Source organism: Mustela lutreola, chromosome 9, assembly GCF_030435805.1.
Source record: "Mustela lutreola isolate mMusLut2 chromosome 9, mMusLut2.pri, whole genome shotgun sequence".
NCBI lineage: Eukaryota > Metazoa > Chordata > Mammalia > Carnivora > Mustelidae > Mustela > Mustela lutreola.
The window spans coordinates 6,204,378-6,224,303 of NC_081298.1; the positions used below are offsets into that span (position 1 = coordinate 6,204,378).

At 46.4% G+C, this 19,926-nt stretch overlaps 1 protein-coding gene across 2 annotated transcripts in view; it reads left to right on the top strand.

Annotated features, from left to right (window-relative positions):
• The window catches only part of CBLN4 (cerebellin 4 precursor), a 167,213-nt gene that overhangs the window by 62,407 nt on the left and 84,880 nt on the right, over nt 1–19,926 (top strand). The window contains exon 4 of one of the 2 annotated variants that reach the window (XR_009357409.1): nt 3,932–4,138. The exons of the other annotated variant lie outside the window; for it this stretch is intronic. The gene's annotated coding sequence lies outside the window, so the exon portion shown is untranslated. Of the gene's footprint in view, nt 1–3,931; nt 4,139–19,926 lie in introns of those variants that run through there. 2 annotated transcript variants of the gene reach the window in all.

The following is a 19,926-nucleotide window of genomic DNA, read 5'->3' on the forward strand; positions in this document are numbered from 1 at the left end:
ACCCTCTCAAGCCATCTCAATTTTGCCCATACCTCGGTCTCAGGTTATGAGCCTCCAAAACTGAGAAAAATCAGTCTCTGTTGTTGAAGCCTGCCCAGTCTATGGTACTTCGTCACGGCAGCCTCAGTAGACTGACAGATGATCCGTAACAGATTCAGCTCAAATCTTCTCTCCTCCATGAAAGAATAGAAGGGGGTTGACAAGCTGTGGCCCTTGGGTCAAATCGGGCTGGTGACCTGTTTTTGTTAATAAAGTTTTATTGGCACCCGGCCATGCCCATTTGTTCACTTGCTGTGTGTGGCTGGTTTTGTGCTACAAAAGCAGAGCCGAGACATCACAATTGAGACATCGGGACTCATAAAGCTGAGAATATTTACGTCATTTTACAGAAATGCATGCTGATTCTTGGTCCAGGAGAGTGGTTGGTGGCTCGGGCTGTGCACTCAGACAGGCGTGGGTTTAAATCCTTGTTGTTATTGATAAACTGGGTAAATCACTTAACCCCCACTGAGCAAAAAAAAAAAAAAAAAAAAAAAAAAAAAGCTAGTATTATAATCCTGAATACTCGCATTACTCTCCTGGTGGAGTTTGTAGTGCTGACCTGCTAGATGCTGGAAGGCTTGTAGAATTGGTTTCTTGTCTAACCAGTAATTTTTTCTTGTGTCTAAAATAATTGGTTGATCCTTTATGCCATCTGTGACTCTGAATGGATTGAACGGGCACTAAAAAGATGACTAACCTTCCCCCTGGTTTTGTTGTTTTGGTTTTCCTTCTTGTTTCTTCGTTTTTCTTTTTTCCTGAAGCACAAGACAGAAGTCTCCTGTCCGCTGTCAGGTGGGCCATGTCAAACCCCCACAGTGTGTTCACACAAAAATCTGAAAAGCTTCCACTGGGAAGGCGATGCTGGTGGCTGGGGATGGGCTGGAGGGGGCTCTGCCCTGCCATGAGCTTGCACAACACTTAGTCTCAATGGCTTCACTGCTCCTCTGTCCTGATCAAACGTAATTTTATGAAGAGCTCTGTGTAGGTTAATCTTACTCTGAAGCAAAAGGAAGTCATAAGACCTCGGAAAGCCTGTTTCAACGAGGCCACTAGCTGCTACTGGGGTGCACTCTGCTTTTCATGGCTGTAGAGCATGTAAGACAGTGGGTGGCTTATGGCTCAGGTTAGGGGTAGGCTGATGAAGAGTCCAAACCCGGACTCTACTGCTGTGGTACCTTGAACTGTTTGCTTAACCTCTCTGAGCTCCAGTTCCCTGACCATAAAAGAAGTGATAATCGTAACCTACCTCCTAGGTTAGGGTGAGGATAAAATGAGATGATTTCTGTAGACGTGTGTACAAAATCACCTGGTTTTGTATCAGTCCATGGGGAATGTTCTGTAATTATTAGCTGTTATTATTTTGATGGGCTGACGGTACCTCCATTTCCTCTCTGTATACCAACTCAAGAAATTTATATAGGAGGGCTTGTTGGGAGGGCTAAGGAAAGTGGAGTGATGCAGTTTAATGGATCACTTGGTTTTTATTCCTTAACAATCTTTGAAGGCAGAAATCTGTGACCCAAAAGAAGTCCTCACTTAAGAAACCTTGAAACAGTCAATATCTGAGTGGGTAAAAACGGGATTCTCCTGAGAACTCTGACTCCTCTGTGTGAAACTACCTTTTTTTTTTTTTTTTCCTTTTATGAAGTGAGAGAGTCTGTGTGGGCAGTAGGGAGGGGCAGATGGAGAGGGGGAGAGAGAGAATATTAAGGAGGCTCCGTGCTAATTGTGGGGCCTGACCCAGGGCTGGGTCTCACAGTCCTGAAACCATGACCTGAGCCAACATCAGGAATCAGATGCTTAACTGACTGAGCCACCCAGGTGCCCTTGAAATTTCTTTTTCTTCTTCTTTTCTTTTCTTCCCTTTTTTTCCTCTCTTTTCCTTCCTTCCTTCCTTCCTCTCTCTCTCTCTTTTTCTCTTTTTTAAGATTTTATTTATTTATTTGAGAGAGAGAGAGAGAGAGAGGGAGAAAGGGGAGGGGGCAGAGGGAGAGGAAGCAGGATCCCCGCTGAGCAGGGAGGCCACACAGGGCTCAATCCCAGGACCTTGAGATCCTCCCCTGAGCCGAAAGTAGGTGCTTAACTGGCTGAGCCACCCAGATGCCCCTGAACATACTTTCTTAAGTCAAACTTGCAAACGGTTTTCAGCAGTGGTTACCCCCACAAAGCCAAACCTGCAGAATTTGTTCCATCTTGCTCCCCACCACCTCGTTTCTTTCCTCCTCTTTTCTGTTGCTCTCTTTGCTCAGTCAGCAGCATGGGCACCTGTAGGAAAAGGTGATGGTGAAGAGGGTGTGGGGGAAGAGAGTCTATGACTGCCAGAGCTGTGAAGGCCGGGAGTACTATTTCTCACGCTGAAAGAAATCTGAATGTCACACACGTTAACGGAACGTGCTCATTCAGATGCACTTCCGAAAGCGCTCTATAGAATAGAAGACATTGAGCGAAAATGGGCAGTGGCCCGGCTAGATTTGATTTTCAGCAGGTGTTGCTTGATGGACTCAGTGATGATTTTGATATTTGGTTAACGTTTTGGAACCTGATTTCTAAAGTCTGGTTATTTTTTCAATAATCCAAAGGACGCTCCCCATGGGTCCTCCTAAGAATCTGAGACCCAGCTGGTCATCTCTGAAGAACCGTGGACGTGGCCTGAGCCATAGTCTTTGGTGAATGAATGTAATCATGTTCTGAAGAAAGGATATCCTGCGGCCAAAGTGAAATCTTTCTAATCTTAAATTTGTTTATCCCCCTTTGTTGCCTGGCTGGTTAATAACATCACTACCAAAAATCTGCAGGCAGTGATCTAGGCATCTTGTTTCCAGGCTGACCATCCCCCATTCCTTTACCTTGTTCTTTTTTTGAATCAGTTTTAAACTCTTCTGGATCGATGCTGGGCTACGTGATCCCACTCAGCTGGAGACCTTCTGGGATGAATGGGCCAATTCCAGAGCCACTGCAGATAGTCTGCAAGGCTGAAAAGCCAAGTATAGGTAATTAGGAGTCACTCCAAGATTCTGTAGACAGTAGCTTGATACTGCCTTATGGCCATAAACAACGAACTCTGAATAAAAACTAATTTGAAATAGCTTGACTATTAGTTTCTACCATTATTTGTATGTTTCTCATTGCCACGCATTCGACTTTTGCATCCTCAGATCTAAGAATTACACACGTCAGCATGTATTTTACAGATAATAGGGGCCTTGTCTGGAACCGTAGTGAGATTCTCTCCACGCTGCTCATATGAAGCTGAGACTCATTAAGATTTTCTAGTAATAAATGGGCCAAGTTAGCCCTTCAGAGCTGGAGCTAGAAATTATTGCTCACCCTCATTTCTGTCTCTTTCTGCTCATGACACTCTTTCAAAACTGAAAAGTCTTTTTAATATGAAAATATCCCTTACACACATTGAGAAACTAGAAAAGTATAAAAAATATAAATCATCTTTAATTCAGCTCCTGGAGATGACCACGATGAACTTTTGGAATAGATCTTTTGTCGGTCTGTCTTTGTGTTTCTGTTTTTTTTCCCTCCTCCTCCTCCTCCGTCTTTTTTTTAATTTAAATAATCTCTACATCCTACATGGGACTCACAGTCATGACGCTGAGATCAACTGTGCCTGGCTTTGTGTTTCTTATTGTCTACTCCTCTACTTAGAAACGTGAAGTCTTCCTAAATCTGTTCTGTTTTGTAATATGGTTTTTCATCACTTTTATTAAGTGATAAATTTTTCATTACTTTACTAAGTGATAAAATTTTCATTGCTTTAAGTGATACTTTATTAAATATCTTTTTATCATCAATGAATATAGATCTTTATCATCACTTTAAATGACTGTGGCATAAGAGTCTGTAATATGTGTATTAAACACGTCTATCATTATTTTAGGATCATCTCATCACTGCCTCCCACTTCCAGCTACTGCTGATGAGCCCATCGACCTGAAGGTTTTCACTAGCTTTGTGTGGAGGCAGTTCAATGGGAAGTGAATTGTCTTCCAACAAATGGTGTTGGGACAACTGGATATTTACATGCAAAAATGAACTTCAATCCCTACCCTATTTCATATACAAAATTAAAGTGAAATAGATCATATGCCTACATGTAAGATCTGTCAATGGAAAGTTTATAGAAGAAAATATTTTTTAACCTTAGGTTAGGCAAAGTTTTGTTAGAGAAGACATAAAAACAATGAATCATGGGAAAACATGATTGATAAATTGGAGAAAAAGAGACAGTCTATTAAAATATTGGCAAAATATTTGAACAGGCATTTCATCAAAGAATAGGAATGAATGGCAAACAGGCACATGAAAAGTTGCTTGACATTATAGGGAAATGCAAATTAAAGTCACAATAGATACCACTTCACATCCACTAGAATGGCTAAAATTAAAGTCTGACAGTAACAAATGTTGACAAGGATGGGAAAGCAAAATGCTTTAGAAAACATGTTGGCAGTTCTTACAAATGTCAGCAACCCTCACCAGAGGGCCAAGCTATTTCATTCCTAGCTGTTTTCCCCCCAGAGGTAAAATATGTTCACACAAAGACTTGTGCTTGAACGTTTGTAGCAGCTTTGTTTGTATCAGCGGCAAGTTGGAAATAATGCAAATGACCATGCATAAAGACATTGTGTATTCGCACAGTGGAGTACTAGACCATGGGCAAAAGGCTGAACAACAGATACACACTACAAACATGAATGGACTTCAGAGGCAGTATTGAAAATGAAGTAAGCCAGGGACAAGAGTCCTCACAGGAAATTCTCGAAAAGGCAAGAATTATGTTGACAGAAAGCAGATGAGTGTGGTTGCGAGGGTCTGGGGTTGGGGTGGGGGTTGACTGCAGATGGGCATGAGCGATCTTTTTGGGGTTATGAACATCTTCTCGTCATGATTTCTGCTGGTAGTGATATGACTGTACACATTTGTCAAATATCAGATTGTCAGAAAAGATAGTTATTGTATGATCTCACTAACTTATGGAATTTAAGAAACAAAACAGAGGATCAAAGGGGGAGAGAGGAAAAAATAAAACAAGATGAAACCAGAGAGGGAGATAAACCATAAGAGACTGTTAATCATAGGAGACAGGCTGAGGGTTGCTGGAGGGGAGTTGGGGAGGGACGGGGTAACTGGGTGATGGACATCAGGAGGGCACATGATCTAATGAGAACTGGGTGTCATATGCAACTGATGAGTCACTGACCTGTACCTCTGAAACCAATAATACATTATATGTTAATTAATTGAATTTAAATTAAATTAAATTAAATTAAAAATTAAATTTAAATTAAAAAAATAATCAGATTGTGTCTTTAAAACCAGTAAATTGTATTATATGTACATTATACCCCCATCAAGGAGATTAAAAAAAAATAAGGTCTTTTGGGAAAACCCAATAGAGGAATGTCCCATGATTCTTGCACTTCTGCAATGAGTCACACCAGCCTGGAGGTTCAGGATTCTAGAATCTTCCAGCAGGCATTTCTCAAGCAGCAACACTTGAAAAACCACATTCCTATAAGCTCTCTCATGCCACTGTCAGGACTGGTGGATTTCCTTCATGTTAACTCAATGGGGGGTGGGGATGCCTTGTTAGGAGCATCCCAAGCCTTCTCTCTGCATGATTAGAAACCAGTGGAGCGCTCTGGGGGAAGGTGGTCTGAACTGCTGTGTGGGCTTGGACTCTTGCGTCTCCCCATTCACAAAGGGTTCTGGGGAGCTGGGGAACTTCCCCTTGACGTCCCCGGGCATGGCCGACATCTTAAACAGGGTTGGAATTGCTTCTTTTAGCTTTCTCTTTTTACCCTCCTGCCCCTGACCGTGGATTTAATTCCTATTTTCCTATCATCATCAGCCACTGAGCTCGATGTAAAATATTCAGAGGTGGAGGTACTTGGGGAGGGTTCGCTCTCTTGAACTGGGACATTATTTCCCCCTTCAATTTACCTTTTGCACAGCTTGATACGCATCAGTAGCACTAAATAAATAAGCCATAATTAATACATATTTGGCTCTTGTAGTGTTTATTTTCCTCTTCTGAAACTCAGATTAGAATATGCATCCCACGGCTTGAATGTTTAAATACCAAACCAAAGGGACTTTTCTACTCCCTTCTTTCTCTTGTCTTACGGTCAACTAATTATTTTAACGAGGGGGATGGCTCCGTCCCAGAGGCCTTCCATTTCCACTCTTAATAACTAGATGACTAAGAAGAATATACTCATAGAAGAGAGTAGTTAGTGAGCAAGCTGCAGGTGTGTGTGTGTGTGTGTGTGTGTGTAATGGAAAAAGGAGGTATCTGTCTGCCTTTGGAAAAGTAGGAATATCTGTCTGCCTTTGGAAAAGTCTCCCCGACGAACAGCATGGGCGATAGCTCTACACGCAGAAGACACATTTGGCAGCATCCTTCCTGAAGTCACCAACATGCACCACTCAGCATTTGCAGGGTGAGAAACTGTGTCTCGTGTGGAAGCGTTTCTGCAGTAATGCCTTGGGACGCATCATGAAATCACCTCCCTCAGTATCTTCTGGTGAGTGAAGGGAACTGTTCGGTTGTTACGGTTTATCAGAACAGAAATACTGGTTCAGCGCTTGCTGTGAGCCAACAGCTAGGGACACGTTGTGCTGTCTCATGCTTATAATCAACTTATAACATAGGGACTCTTGCCATGTTACAGATGGGGAAAACAGAGGCTCATAGAGGTTAGATAACTTGCCCAAAGTAAGGGCAGTGTTGGAGCCCAGGTCTGCCTGATTCCACGTGTGTGTTCTTGGTCATTGCTCTCCTGCTCATGTGTGACCGGTCCTGTGAGAATTTGAGACCGTTGTCAAATGGTGGTGGTGGCTTCACCATCAGGGCCGGCGAAGAATTTTATTTCCAGCAGCCAACAATCGGAATGGCAGCCAGATAATTAACTTGTCTTCCCCAAAGGAGGTTTGTTCATGGGACAGTCTTCAAATGGGGCATGAAAAGGCACTTGGCAAATTGCAAAAGGAAATAACGCTTCAAAATGAAAAATTGATGCACATTTATCAACTGTGGGTAACGAAGGAGCAGGCACCCTCCATTTCGGGCCATCGCTGAAATCAGTTACAAAGGGTCATATCGATGATGAAAATGGTTGCATTTCTAGATTCCAATCTTCTACCAAAGCAGAGATGATTTTCCAATCACTGTGTTACTCAGGCCTCACATGGGCTCCCTCTTTGTTGTATGTTATTTATTTATTTTCGTCTGCTGTTTTAATAATGGTGAAACCCACCAGGGCACCCTAGCCAGCATCAGCAATGCGCGATGACAAGCTTTTAAAATGGTTTCTTTCAGATCGATCTGTGAACGTAAAGCCTTTTTTAACACCGAGAGAGGGATCATCAAAGAGCAGTTTGCATTTTTCCCAAATTAAATCTTGTGCTCCTGGAGACAGGGCACGAGGCAGTCCTGGGGTTTGTGGTTACTAGGATTGTGAGATAAAAGTCATGTCCCTGAGTAACAAAAGAAAAGTAAGTTTGAGACGTTCGTGGTGACTGTTGTTCTCCTGTTTGATCTGCCTGGTGTCAAATGAACAAACGGAATAGTTTATACTCCTTTTCTTTCCCTACCTTCTCCAAACAGGCCTTCCCACCCTGTGTGTTTGGCCTGAGTGTGAGGTCAGCAGATCACAATCTGTGAAACTCCATCAGTGGAAACTAACACAGAATCATAGATTGTTCCGTGTTGAGGTGAAGCCGTTCGCCTCTCCTTAGTCTCATTAACAGAGCTGGGGAAGAGGGTCTTTAATGCACACTGTAATTAAAGGAAGTAAAAATTGGCTTCAGTCATGAAAAATGAATTTGAACTTTTATCCCCTAGTAATTAAATTAAATACCAACCAACCCAGCAGTGTTTTTTTTTTTTTTTTCGTTTTGTTTTGTTTTGATTTTTTAAACAATACTCTTTTAGGGACTTTCCTCTTTCTGTAGTGCACTGACTTCAGCCAGGGCTTAGGGACTGTCTGCTAATAAGTGAGCCCTCTGTAATTTTTATTCCTTCCTCCCTGGACGCAAAGAGGCTGACTGAGATTGCTGCACTTGATTGCGGTACCTTCTTCAAAATTTTCGATGATAGAGTACGTCGCTGCTGCGAATTTCTGTACGAGCTCTTGGCTGTTGAGTGTAAACAGTTTTGCCACAAGCTGCTGTGATCAAAAGGCAATTGTACGTTTTTAAGTCGACTTGCAAAAAATACATCTTGAAAATACATATACATGGGGCGCCTGGGTGGCTCAGTCATTAAGCATCTGCCGTTGGCTCAGGTCATGATCCCAGGGTCCTGGGATTGAGCCCCGCATTGGTCTCTCTGCTCAGCGGTAAACCTCCTTCCCCCTGTCCCATTCCCCCTGCTTGTGTTCCCTCTCTCGCTGTCTCTCTCTATGTTAAATAAATAAATAAATGAAATCTTTAAAAAAATACATGTACATTAGTGTATAAAGGGGATGAAAGAGATTAATTTGCAATGTTTTCAGTCTCGCCCCTGCCTTATGAAAGGAAGTGAGTTTTGCTCTGGGCGTTGGGCCCTTGCTTTCTTTTCTTGAGCAGGATCTGAGGAATGAGAGGGGAGAGCAGCAAGGAATGATGTCAGAGAGGCCCACGGGAGCTACATGATAAACCAGCAAAAGTTGGGGGAAAGAGGAGGAGGAGAAAGGGTCCGAAGCACCATGTAGGCTGGGTTTCCAGGAAATGTTTCAGAAGTGAGTCTGGGATCAGTCATTTTCCCTGTGGAGGGTGGTGGGGAGCAGAAGCAAAGCCTTTTCCAAAATGTTTAAGGTATGTGAGTAATATTCTGTTTTATCAAGACTCATGACAATGAGTAAAGATTTGGATTCCTTTTGATTATCTGTTTTATTGTACTGTCGTTATTATGTTTTGGAATCCATAGAGATACAGAGTGTCAGCCAAGATCACACGGGCCTCTGGCTACACTCAGATATTCACTCACTCATCATTTTGGTTCATTTAGCTGTTTTCTGTCTCTTTTGTGTGGAGCATTCAAAGGTCTTGGGTTCTTAGACATGTAGTTTTTTGTGTGTTTGTTTGTTTTGGGAGGATCCTATAACTTTAGGTGATACCCAGGCCTTCTGCCCCTCTCTGAAGTCTCTCCTATCCTACAGCTCATTTACCTTCTGAATCAGCGGAACTAGGGAGTAAACTGGGAAAATCTTTTTGATTCAAACTCTTGCTCTGGGAATGGCATGTGGAGATTTGTTGGAACTGGAGCGGGATGCTGTCCAGAGGGTCACGGAGGATGGAGTTCGTTCCCCTGCAAGGCTCCCCTGTTAGAATCCAGTTTCTGTTGGAGTCTACGGTGGCCGCTTGATGATGGGGAGGCCCTTGACACGTCTGGGCCAAGGTTGGACTGGATGACCTCCAAGATCTTGTTTAGCCTAAAAATGTCATGACTCTGTAATATAAAAGTTTTCTTTCACTTGCAGATATAATGACTTCCTGAGGTTAGTGGCAGGAATGGGGAGATGGTAACTTATTTAGTTCCTATCAGCTGTGTCTTCCGGCTCAGGTTTTGACACAGGACATAGGTGGCATGTCTGATATCATTGCAGAGTGTGTTCTTGTATTTATAGATCTTATAATGATTTGTGTTTCCACTGACATTTTATTTATATAGTCAGGATGGCAGATGTCTGGGGAAAGTTTGGATTTCCTTCTCTATTGTTGTGATACATAAGGACATTTCTCCATTGGACAAATACTCAGGCATTCTCTTGACTCAACTGAATGCTCCGTCATCGTCATCACCATCATCGTCATCGTCATCATAGAAGAGGAAACTGGACCACTCTGGCGGTTTGAACTACAGAACAAAAAAATGGTTTACTGAAAAGGCCGACGGGGGGAACCTTGAGACCAACTTAAAGCGAAATCAAATAGTAAATTATCTTTGTTCTGATGGAGTGAAGTTACATATCAAGCTTGATTGTTACCATTTTATAGTTTGTGGGTCATCTCTGATTTGCCACTTTGCTCATTGACTGTTCTAAACTTCCATTTCCTTCATTTGTAAAGACAAGGTAATGCTGCATATTTATTTATTTATTTATTTATTTTTAAAGATTTTATTTATTCATTTGACAGAGAGAGAAAGCAGGCAGAGGCAGGCAGAGAGAGAGAGGGGGAAGCAGGCTCCCTGCTAGGCAGAGAGCCGATGCGGGACTTGATCCCAGGACCCTGAGATCATGACCTGAGCTGAAAGCAGAGGCTTAACCCACTGACTCACCTGGGTGCCCCAGTGCTGCCTATTTAATAGGAGGATTATGTTGGCCAAATTGTTGAGTAAATGACCTTATGTAGAACATTTGTCACCATATCTCGGTACTTGGCGCCTGGTCACCTGTGAGATGGTGGTGAAGGCGCTGACGGCGCTGATGCTGGCAGCAGCGTGCACTAGCACCTGTTCTTCCAGCGTGTCCTTGAAAATATCTGGGGCCAGTGGCTGGAGGGTTTGGCACAGACTTGGGTTTGAATCCTGGACATGCCACATAGCCATGGGAGGGTGTGTGCTTCTCCTCTCGTCTGAGCACCAGAGGATAACAGCAGAAGCCTCATCACGGGGTTTGTATGAGGATTAAGTGGGTTAACGTAAAAAGTCGTAGCTGAGTGTTGGGCACAGAAAAAGTACTCAGTAAATGGTGGCAACAATTGCCGGTATCATCATCATCGTCATCATCCGAAGATAATGAGTGAGTGTGCCCTGTCTTGCCATCCCTGTTGGAACATTGGAGGCTTTGTGGGTGGTTCGGTGTCTCCAGTGAGGGAGGGACTCATGGTGGATCCAGGGAAGGCTTAGCTGCACCGGACAGGTTCAACCTAGGATGGCCAGGCTGTCCTTGTGGAGGACAAATTCCAGAGGCACAGATGGCCTCCCTTTTGGGTATCTTCTCTCTAAATGCAAAGTAATATATGCTTCTGGTAAAGTATTCAACAATATGGAATGGAAAAGCAAATGCCTGACCCTTGCTATTCTGTCCAGCCACCACCCCAGACACCACCGTCAGTTACAGAGTCTCCTGGCACACCTTTCCCCACGTGCGCACAGACCCATTTAATTTCGTGTATTTAAGTAAAATTTAAAAAAAATCATTATTTTTATTATGTATTCTTTTCAAGTTTTTGTTTAAATTCTAGTTAACTAACATATAGTGTAATATTGGTTTCAGGTGTAGAATTTAGTGATTCGTCACTTACACCCAAGACCCGGTGCTCGTTGTAAAAAGAGCCCTGCTTGGGGCTCCTCGGTGGCTCAGTAGGTTAAGCGTCTGACTCTGGATTTTGGCTCAGGTCATGATCTCAGGGGCACGAGACTGAGCCCCTTGTTTGGGGGCGCTCACTCCGTGGGGAGTCGGCTTCTCTCCCTCTGCCCCTCCCTCAGCTCGCTCTCTCAAATAAATAATCTTTTTTTTAAGATTTTATGTATTTATTTGCCAGAGAGGGAGAGAGTATAAGCAGGCAGAGAGGCAGGCAGAGGGAGGGGGAGAAGCCGTTCCCCCATGAGCCTCCATCGGGAGCCCGATGGTGGGGCTCAGTCCCAGGACCCGGGCTGAAGGCAGCCGCTTAACTGACTGAGCCATCCAGGTGCCCCTCAAATAAATAACTTTTTTTTTTTTTTTAAAGTTCCCTCCTTAGTGCCTATTTATCCATTTAACCATCATCCATTCAGCCCATCCCCACCACTTCTCTCCATCAACCCTTAGTTTGTTCTCCATCGCTAAGAGTCTCTTATGGTTCACTTCCCTCCGTCTCTCTTTCTCTCTCTTTTTTTTTTTTTCCTTCCCATATGTTCATCTGTTTTGTTTCTCAAATTCCACCTGTGAGTGAGATCACATGGTATCTCTCTTTCTCTGATGGACTTATTTTACTCAGCTCTCTACCTCCATCCATGTCATTGCAAATGACAAGATTTCATTCTTTAATATAATAAAAATAACTATTTGGGGGGATCATACGTATGTCGTTGCAACCTGCTTTCATCAGTCAATCCCATATTCTGGACACCTGCCCGTGCTTTAATAGAAGAAACCGGAATAAGAGGCTGCATGATGCTCTTTCCTGTCCAGTTCTGTGGCTGGTGGGTCTGCATTTGTGCGAGGTGTTGGTGAGGTGGCAGATAGTACAACCGAGCTTCTGTCCCATGTGAAGCATGTGGCACGCCGGCAAGAGAATGTGCTGCTAGATAAATTGTACCCACAGCCATTTGTCTGAACGAGGAACAGCGGCCGCGTCTATGCAGAGCTTTCATGCTCTCAGGGAATAATAGCTTTATTACTCGGTGCTCTTCTGTTGCTTGTACCTGCGTGGAACATGGTGGTTACAGTTTTGCACTACGGGGTAGGTAGGACCTGGAGTCAGATCTTAGTTTTGCTACTTAATACTTTTGTGGCTTTCAGAAACTTCTGCATCTCTCCAAGCTTGTATCTCTTCTTCTGTGAAATGGACTGTGAGAGGGTTGGAGGGTAAATGGAGATGAGGAGTGTGAAGAGGTCAGGGTCATTCCAAGGGGTAAGGCAGGTGCTCAGGAAGGGGTAGGTAAGCATTACACTGTCTGAGTAAACTGAAGAGGTTGGCAGGTGATTTGTAATGCCTTGGGGAGCCCAGCCGATTAATTCCACCGAAGGAACATTTGCTGAACACTCGCCAGGTGCCCAACACTGTCCAGCACCAGAGTGGATGGCGAGTCGTTGAGGGTCATTTCTGCTCCCGAGGCCCTGACAGAGTCCTGGGGAAGAGAGGTGAGTGGCCGAGCCTAACGCGATCATCCATGTGATAGAACAAGGCCACGGAGGGACCAGGAGTGTGACCAGGGGTTCAGGCGAGGCAGCCATGGCTAATTCTCACCGGGGAGGTGACTCCTTCTCATCTCGTTCCTTCTTCCTTGGCCCCCGTTTCTTCCGGTTCCCCTAGTGGAGAGGTCAGAAGGTTAATTTTGGCCAATGGATGCGCTTTGTTTTTCATATGGTGTTCTGATTTTTAAATTGGTTGTCACGACTTTCAAAAATAGGGTCTCTTGGGGCACCTGGGTGGCTCAGTGGGTTAAGCCTCTGCCTTTGGCTCGGGTCATGGTCTCAGGGTCCTGGGATCGAGCCCCGCATCGGACTCTCTGCTTGGCGGTGAGCCTGCTTCCCCCTCTCTCTGCCTGCCTCTCTGCCTACTTGTGATCTCTCTCTCTCTCTGTCAAATAAATAAATAAAATCTTTAAAAAAAAATAGGGTCTCTTTTATTTAAAAATCTGAAACTTTGCTTCTCTTGGAAGTGGGTCAGTTGCAGCCGAGTGGCTGTTGTCCTTTCTCCGGGACACACTCTGTCTTGTTCCCCGGGGCCCCTCCTGCCCACCGCTGTCGGGCATTCTACCCGTCTATTCCCGGCTCCGGGAGCCCTTGCTCTCTGTAGCCCAGGGTCACTGCTCCATGTGCCTCGGTGGCCAGACAGCCGCTGCCCTCCTTCCCATGCCTGCATGGGCCGCGTGCCTTCTCGGAACCCCTGCTTCACTGACTTGAGTGGTTTCTTCCTGTGCTTTGTCATCACCGAGCACCCAAGGTAAGGTTGGTAAGTGAGGTCTGTCATGGGGGAGGGGCATTTTATGACCAAAAGTGTTTCGAATTTCGGGCGGATGGTGACACTAAGAAGCAGATTGACTTGCCTTTATATCCCCGACAGAGCCCCCACTTCGGCCCGTGCCTCAGGGACACCACTGCCATGGCCCCGCTCGGCCCACCCTCTGGGAGTACCCCCAGAGCCAACGCAAAAATCATCTTGATTTGTGTAATTACCTGACTCCCACCGACCGCCTCCATCCCGTCCCCTGTGCTCATGAGCTCGTGTCTGCCGAGCCCAGCACGCTGCTTGGCCCACCAGACGTGCTTGGGAAGTACTGACGGACTAGATGAAAAGTTAAGTAGTTGGGTCTGATTGTTCACTTAAGAAATTACACTGCGTCATGGACCAACTTGACTTGGAAGCAGAAAGTTTTTGAATATTTATGTTCCTCCTGGAGGAGATGGGCTAGGTATCACGACAAATCCCTACCTTCTCCTCAAGATGAAATTAGGAATTCGGAGGGAAATTTGCACCCCCGAATCAATATATGGCAAAATTTCAGCTCTATAACCTTAAAACCCAAGCAATTAGCTTTGTTTGAAAAGGTCAGCCATGGTTGTGCTCTTCTCCTCTGACAAGTTGAACTGTCCAACAGAACTCAGTTTAAATTAGAAACATCTCTGGCGGAGTTAATCAGAGCCTTGTCAATGCTGTCCTCCTGTGGGGGGCAGGTGAGCTCCGGGATGCCATGCTGCTCGGAGGGACAGCTAGTTTTCTTTTGCCATTGAATGTTGTTGGGCGGGGGGGTCCTGCCACCTCCTGTCCATGAACCCACCACACAATGAGCTTCTGTCTTCTTCTGAGTGTCTTCTCTGGACCAGACTCTGAAGATCCCTTGATAGGAATTTCCCCCAAACTCTCCATCACCTGTGAGATTAATATCACGGAGACTCATTCCAGCAGAGGAAACAGGCTCCGAGAAGTGAAGCCACTTGCCCAAAGTGGCACAGTAAGACTAGACGGCATCTTTTCCTGATAAAACCCGGAATGTCTCCCTCCCCTACCCATAATGCCTCAAGTTCCGGGATGAGGGAAATGAGCCGTTTGTCAGGAAACGATCACATTTTTCCTCACCTCCCCGTGTCACACACTCACCTGCCTGCTGGACAGGCAGTGGGGTTTTCAATTTCAGAGGTTCCCAGTTGGTCTGCACGGAAGCCGTGGGCTGGGCGGCGGGACTGGGGCGTGGGGGGCTGGGAAAGAAGAGCGAGGTGTGCATGGAAAAAGAAACCTGTCTGAATGGCCCGACTTTCCTCACCTCCTCCGACACCCTTCTTCTTCCTTTGACACTCGCCCCTTCATTTTCAGCAGTCCCCAGTGTAGCCAGTCTGGGCCAGCGACACCTTCACAGGGGCTTGAGAGAGTCGAGGGGGTGGGAACGGAAAGCACTTCTGTGGGCGTCGCTGTAGTTCTGTATCAGTATTAAAACTCTGTCTTGGGGCGCCTGGGTGGCTCAGTGGGTTAAAGCCTCTGCCTTCGGCTCCGGCCATGATCCCAGGGTCCTGGGATCGAGCCCCACATCGGGCTCTCTGCTCAGCAGGGAGCCTGCTTCCTCCTCTCTCTCTGCCTACCTCTCTGTCTACTTGTGATCTCTGTCTGTCAAATAAATTAAAAAAATCTTAAAAAAAAAATAAAACTCTGTCTTGTGTGGGTGACAGGAAAGTCAACAGATCATGGGGGAAAGAACATGGATTTTGAAACCAACTGGGACCCAAGTTCAGAGGTCAGCCTTTCCATGGACCAAGCTGAGTGACTTTGGACAAGTTACATAACGTCTCTGAGTCTAAGTTTCTTCGTCCAGAGAAAGAAGATCTTTATTTTCCTTGCAAGGTTGATGTGAAGATAGAGGCATTTTGAAAGCCCCTAAAATATTTGATTTAGCTCATACCGGGTGACTGATAGACAAAAGTTAATAATGCAGCTGGCGCCTGCTGTCATAGGACTTCTAGTCTGGGGGGAGACAAACCAGAAAGAGACAATTATAATAAGGTGTGCTAAGTGCTGTTATGGGAGAGATACTTCAGACCGTGTGAACACAGAGAAGGGGTCCCTAACCCCAGCTTAGGGTGTGAGACACCAGGGCAGAATCAGAGGGACCCAGGGTGACTCGGGCGATGGGGAGATCCAGAGGCTGGGTGGTCAAGAAATGATAAATAATGGGGCACCTGTGTGATTCAGTCAGCTGAGGATCTAACTCTTGGTTTATGCGCAGGTTGAGACCTCAGAGTCGTCGGATCGAGCCCCGCGTCGGGCTCCATGCTGGGCTGGGAGTCTGCTTGAGAGTCTCTCCCCCTGCTCTCTTTCTCTCAGATAAATAAATCTTTTAAAAAACGGCAAATATTATTATCAGCATCATTAAGCTCCTGCTGCTTTAGTGCACATCTCTGCTTGGGTAGCTTTTAAGTGTCTCAAGCAGAACACGCCCAACACGGGCTTCTCGGCCCCTGCTCAGGTCGCCCCGTCTCCGTAAATGGCAACTGCCTGTTCCCACTGCTCAGGTGGGAAATCGTGGGGTCACCCTTGACTCCTCTCTTTCCCTATTTCCCTTCAGTCCCTCCGTGAGTCCTGTCACCGACACCTCCAAAATGTGCCCGTTCCTTCCCACCTACGCCGCCCTTTCTCAGAACCATCATCTGAAGTCAGAACGTGTTTCTGGTAATGTCACCAAGTGCGGGTTCCTGTTTCCTTCTATCCCTCCCTCACGCTTTTGCACATTCAAGAACTGTCTGGGTAATGTATGGTCCCCCCACCCCCCCGGAGGAGGAAATTGGATGTGACAGGACTCGAGGACCTGTTCCGGTCTCTGAATCCCACTGAGACGCTGAACAATGACGGTGGTCGGAGGAGCTGAGTAGGTTCGTTTGAGCCAAGGAGTTGTGCAGGACGTGGGCCAGGGATGCGGGCCCCGCAGCTCTGCAGGGGCTGGGTGCCAGCAGCATGGGTCAGGTGACATCTCTGGGGATGCCTCTAGTGTTCTCCGGCGGGCCTGCAGACCGAACCGATGAGTCCTGTGAGCCCGGGGCTGTTGGCAGTACCAGAGCGTGTGTGGGGTCAGGTTGGTTTAGCGAAATGAGGGATTTTGTTGATGGCATTTTAGTAGTGGTCATTTCCCGGCTGCTGCTGTGGACTGTGTGCCTCACAATTTCTGTGTTCATTTCTCATGGCATTTCTGTGCAGTGACCGGTAGGTATTATTCCTGTTTTTTTTTGTTGTTGTTGTTGGTTTTTATTTTTTGTTTGTTTGTTTTTCTTGCTGATGTGAAACTGAGGCCCAGAGAGGCTAAGTCAGTTTCCCCACAGAAGCTCTGGACCCGTGGTGGCCTGTGCCCGAGGGACTTATTTCCAGTCTCTGGGCTTACATCCCTTGAGGGAAGGTACAGATATTTTAGTTTCTTTAACTTCTTAAAAAAAACTATTTATTTGAGAGAGAGAGAGATAACATGTCACAGAGGTAGAGTGAGAGGGAGAAGCAGACTCCCCACTGAGCAGGGAGCCCGATGCGGGGCTCTGTTTCAGGACTCCAAGATCAGGATCTGAGCTGAAGGCAGACGCTTAGCTGACTGAGCCACCCAGGCGCCCCCATACTTTAGTTTTTTTAAAAAAATAATTTTAAGTTTCTGAAATGTAGTGTCCCAGCTCTGCTACTTTGTAGTGCAGTCGGGTCTGTCCGCCCGAATCAGATGGAACCTCCGAAGGGGACGAATGAGGGGTCAGTGGAAAGGATCGTTTGCAAAGGCGCGGCTGGGATTAATCACGGGAACAGTGGGTGTGGGGGAAGTGACCATGGACAGTGAGAGCAAGAGGCCAGTCATGCCTGCAAGCCCCAGGGGCTAGGGGGAGAGAGTGTCCTGGAACCCAGGGAGACCCGAGGCTATAGCAGGGGACCACACACTAGGAGCTGTGGCCTTGGGGAGAGGAGGCAGTGTCAGATTGCATCTCAGCTGGGAGAGCAGAGGACAGATAGGCTGACCTCACTTGCCCCCCCCCCCTCTGACCTTTAACCCAGTGCTGCCCCTTGGCCAAACCCACGTAACAGCCAGAGGGCAAGGGGGCCTGGTTGATGCAGCTCATACAAGATGTTCAGGACAGAAAGCAGGTGGAGAGCGGTGGGGACTCTCTCTGGAAGGGTCCAGGAAGCATATTCAGCACAGAAACCTTGACTTCTCTGAGCCAGTGACCTGTGTCAGGCATCCACTGCTGTGTGACAAGTCACTACAGTCCTTGAAGAGCAGGGTAGAGTCCCTACTCCCAGCCATTTTGGCTTCCCTTTCCATTGCCGCAGGTGCCAGGCTCCCTCTCTCGACAGGACTCAGGGGCATTAGGTACCACTTTTCTCTGCCAGATCCCCAGGGATCCCCACCCCTCCCCATCCATTTGGTCACATTAACTTTTCCTAATGCCGAAATGCTCACCTCCGTTGTTAACCTTCCCTAACCTCCCTGACCAAGCTGTTCGCTTTGTTGTATTTTTTCCATCTCCTCCTCCGTGGTCACGGTCACGAGGGTCACCACTGTGCGTTTGCACTTAGCTGTGAGATGACTTGATTAATGTCTGTTTCCTCGGCTGCAAACTTCTGCTCACATTTGCTCCCATTTTGCCTCCAAGATGCCGACGATTCCTGCAACACAGTGGGTGCTCCGTGAGCATCTGCGGAGTGACTATGCGTGAATTGTTCTGTGATGTTTTCCCTGTTGATTATTTCACCGAGTGTCTAATAACAGCTGTGCCAAAATTCTAGGAAGAGAAAGGTGCCTGGGATCCGGTCTCCTGGAGTAAAGAAATCTGTTTAACTTCCTAAATTGAGCGTCTCCCTCCAATTTTTTGAACATACTAGAACTTTTTAACACCGTGGCACAGCTATTAAATGTTGAAAGGTGTTAGCAAGGGTGTTCTACGAGGGACACATTTAGGAGCTTCTGTATTATAATTTCCATGGGGCCTTGGATGACTTACCGTCCATTCATTCATCCGTCCATCCAGCCATCCAGCATTACCGCCGACAAGAGTATCGTGACGCCTCTGGCGGGTGTGGCAGTTGGGGCTCAGGGCAAAAACCATCTGTGTTTTGAGGAAAGCTCTGCGGGTAATTCACAGGGATTACATTTCTCCAGTCAGAGCCATCGGCGGATCCTACCTGTCTTCATCAAGAGAACATGGTGGGGTTTCTAGAGGTAAAGCCCATGAAATCGTGGGGTTCCCCTATGGTTCCCCTCCCCACCTGCTAAACCATTCTTAACCTCCAGCAATTCATCCGACGACCGCCTGACTCTTCTGTCTGTTGCAGGTCCCTGGCTTCTGTTCTAGGTGAGGTCTTGGCCATGTTCCTTTGAATTCTCCCCTCTTCAGATTTCAGGGTGGCTTTGTCCTGTGGCCTCACTTCTCTCCTGGGTCCCAGACCAGACATCGCTTTTCACTTTGTTGAGCTGTTTCTTGCTATAAGGACGGGAGTGACAGCTTCCAAACTCTTTACTTGAGGGAGGTGAAACCAGAAATCAGCGCACCGGTAATACACATTCTAGCAGCTAAAGACAGTGTGATTTCTTCTCCTCTACCACTGAAGAGACCTCACCCTTCTTGGGAATTCTTCCATGTTCCTAAAAATGTGCGGAGTGTTAACTAGATTGCAGGAAGCTTGTCCTCTTAAACATAAGCTCGTGCTGCGAGTCTATACACAGCCAGGCTATGCCAGAGTCTAGATTTTGAGCCGGTGTCTGGGAGGTAGGGGGTTCTGCACTGAACTGTGTTTCCCCTGATAAAAGGGGCCCAGAGAAGTTATGCGTGAGAAATACAGCATAGTAAGTTGATTTGCATTGAAATCAGACTGTCTTAAATTTGCTTGCCCTTTGGTTGCAGAGTGAGGATGAATATCCAGTCTCTAAACGAAGAGCAAGTTTACCGGTAAATGGGTTCACTTGGGACACATACGGCCGAGTACTGTGGATGCAGGCAAATGAAGAGAATTCTTTGTGCTAGCACCGGTGCAGTAGCAAATAGTTCATCAGTCAGCTACACGCTGGCCTCCTCTGTGCTCCCGGAAATCATTCATGACGTTCTCCATCTCTTAGAGGCCCCATACTGGCCCACTGCTGGGTCAGGGACACGCAGATATTCCCCAGTCCCCTCAACTAGCCTCCAGAGGGGCCTGCCCTTATGCACGTCCCGTTGTTACAATGTATCTGGGCCTCAGGCTGTGACCAGAGCGGTCCCCAGGCTTGACTCCTTTCAGAGAGCGAAC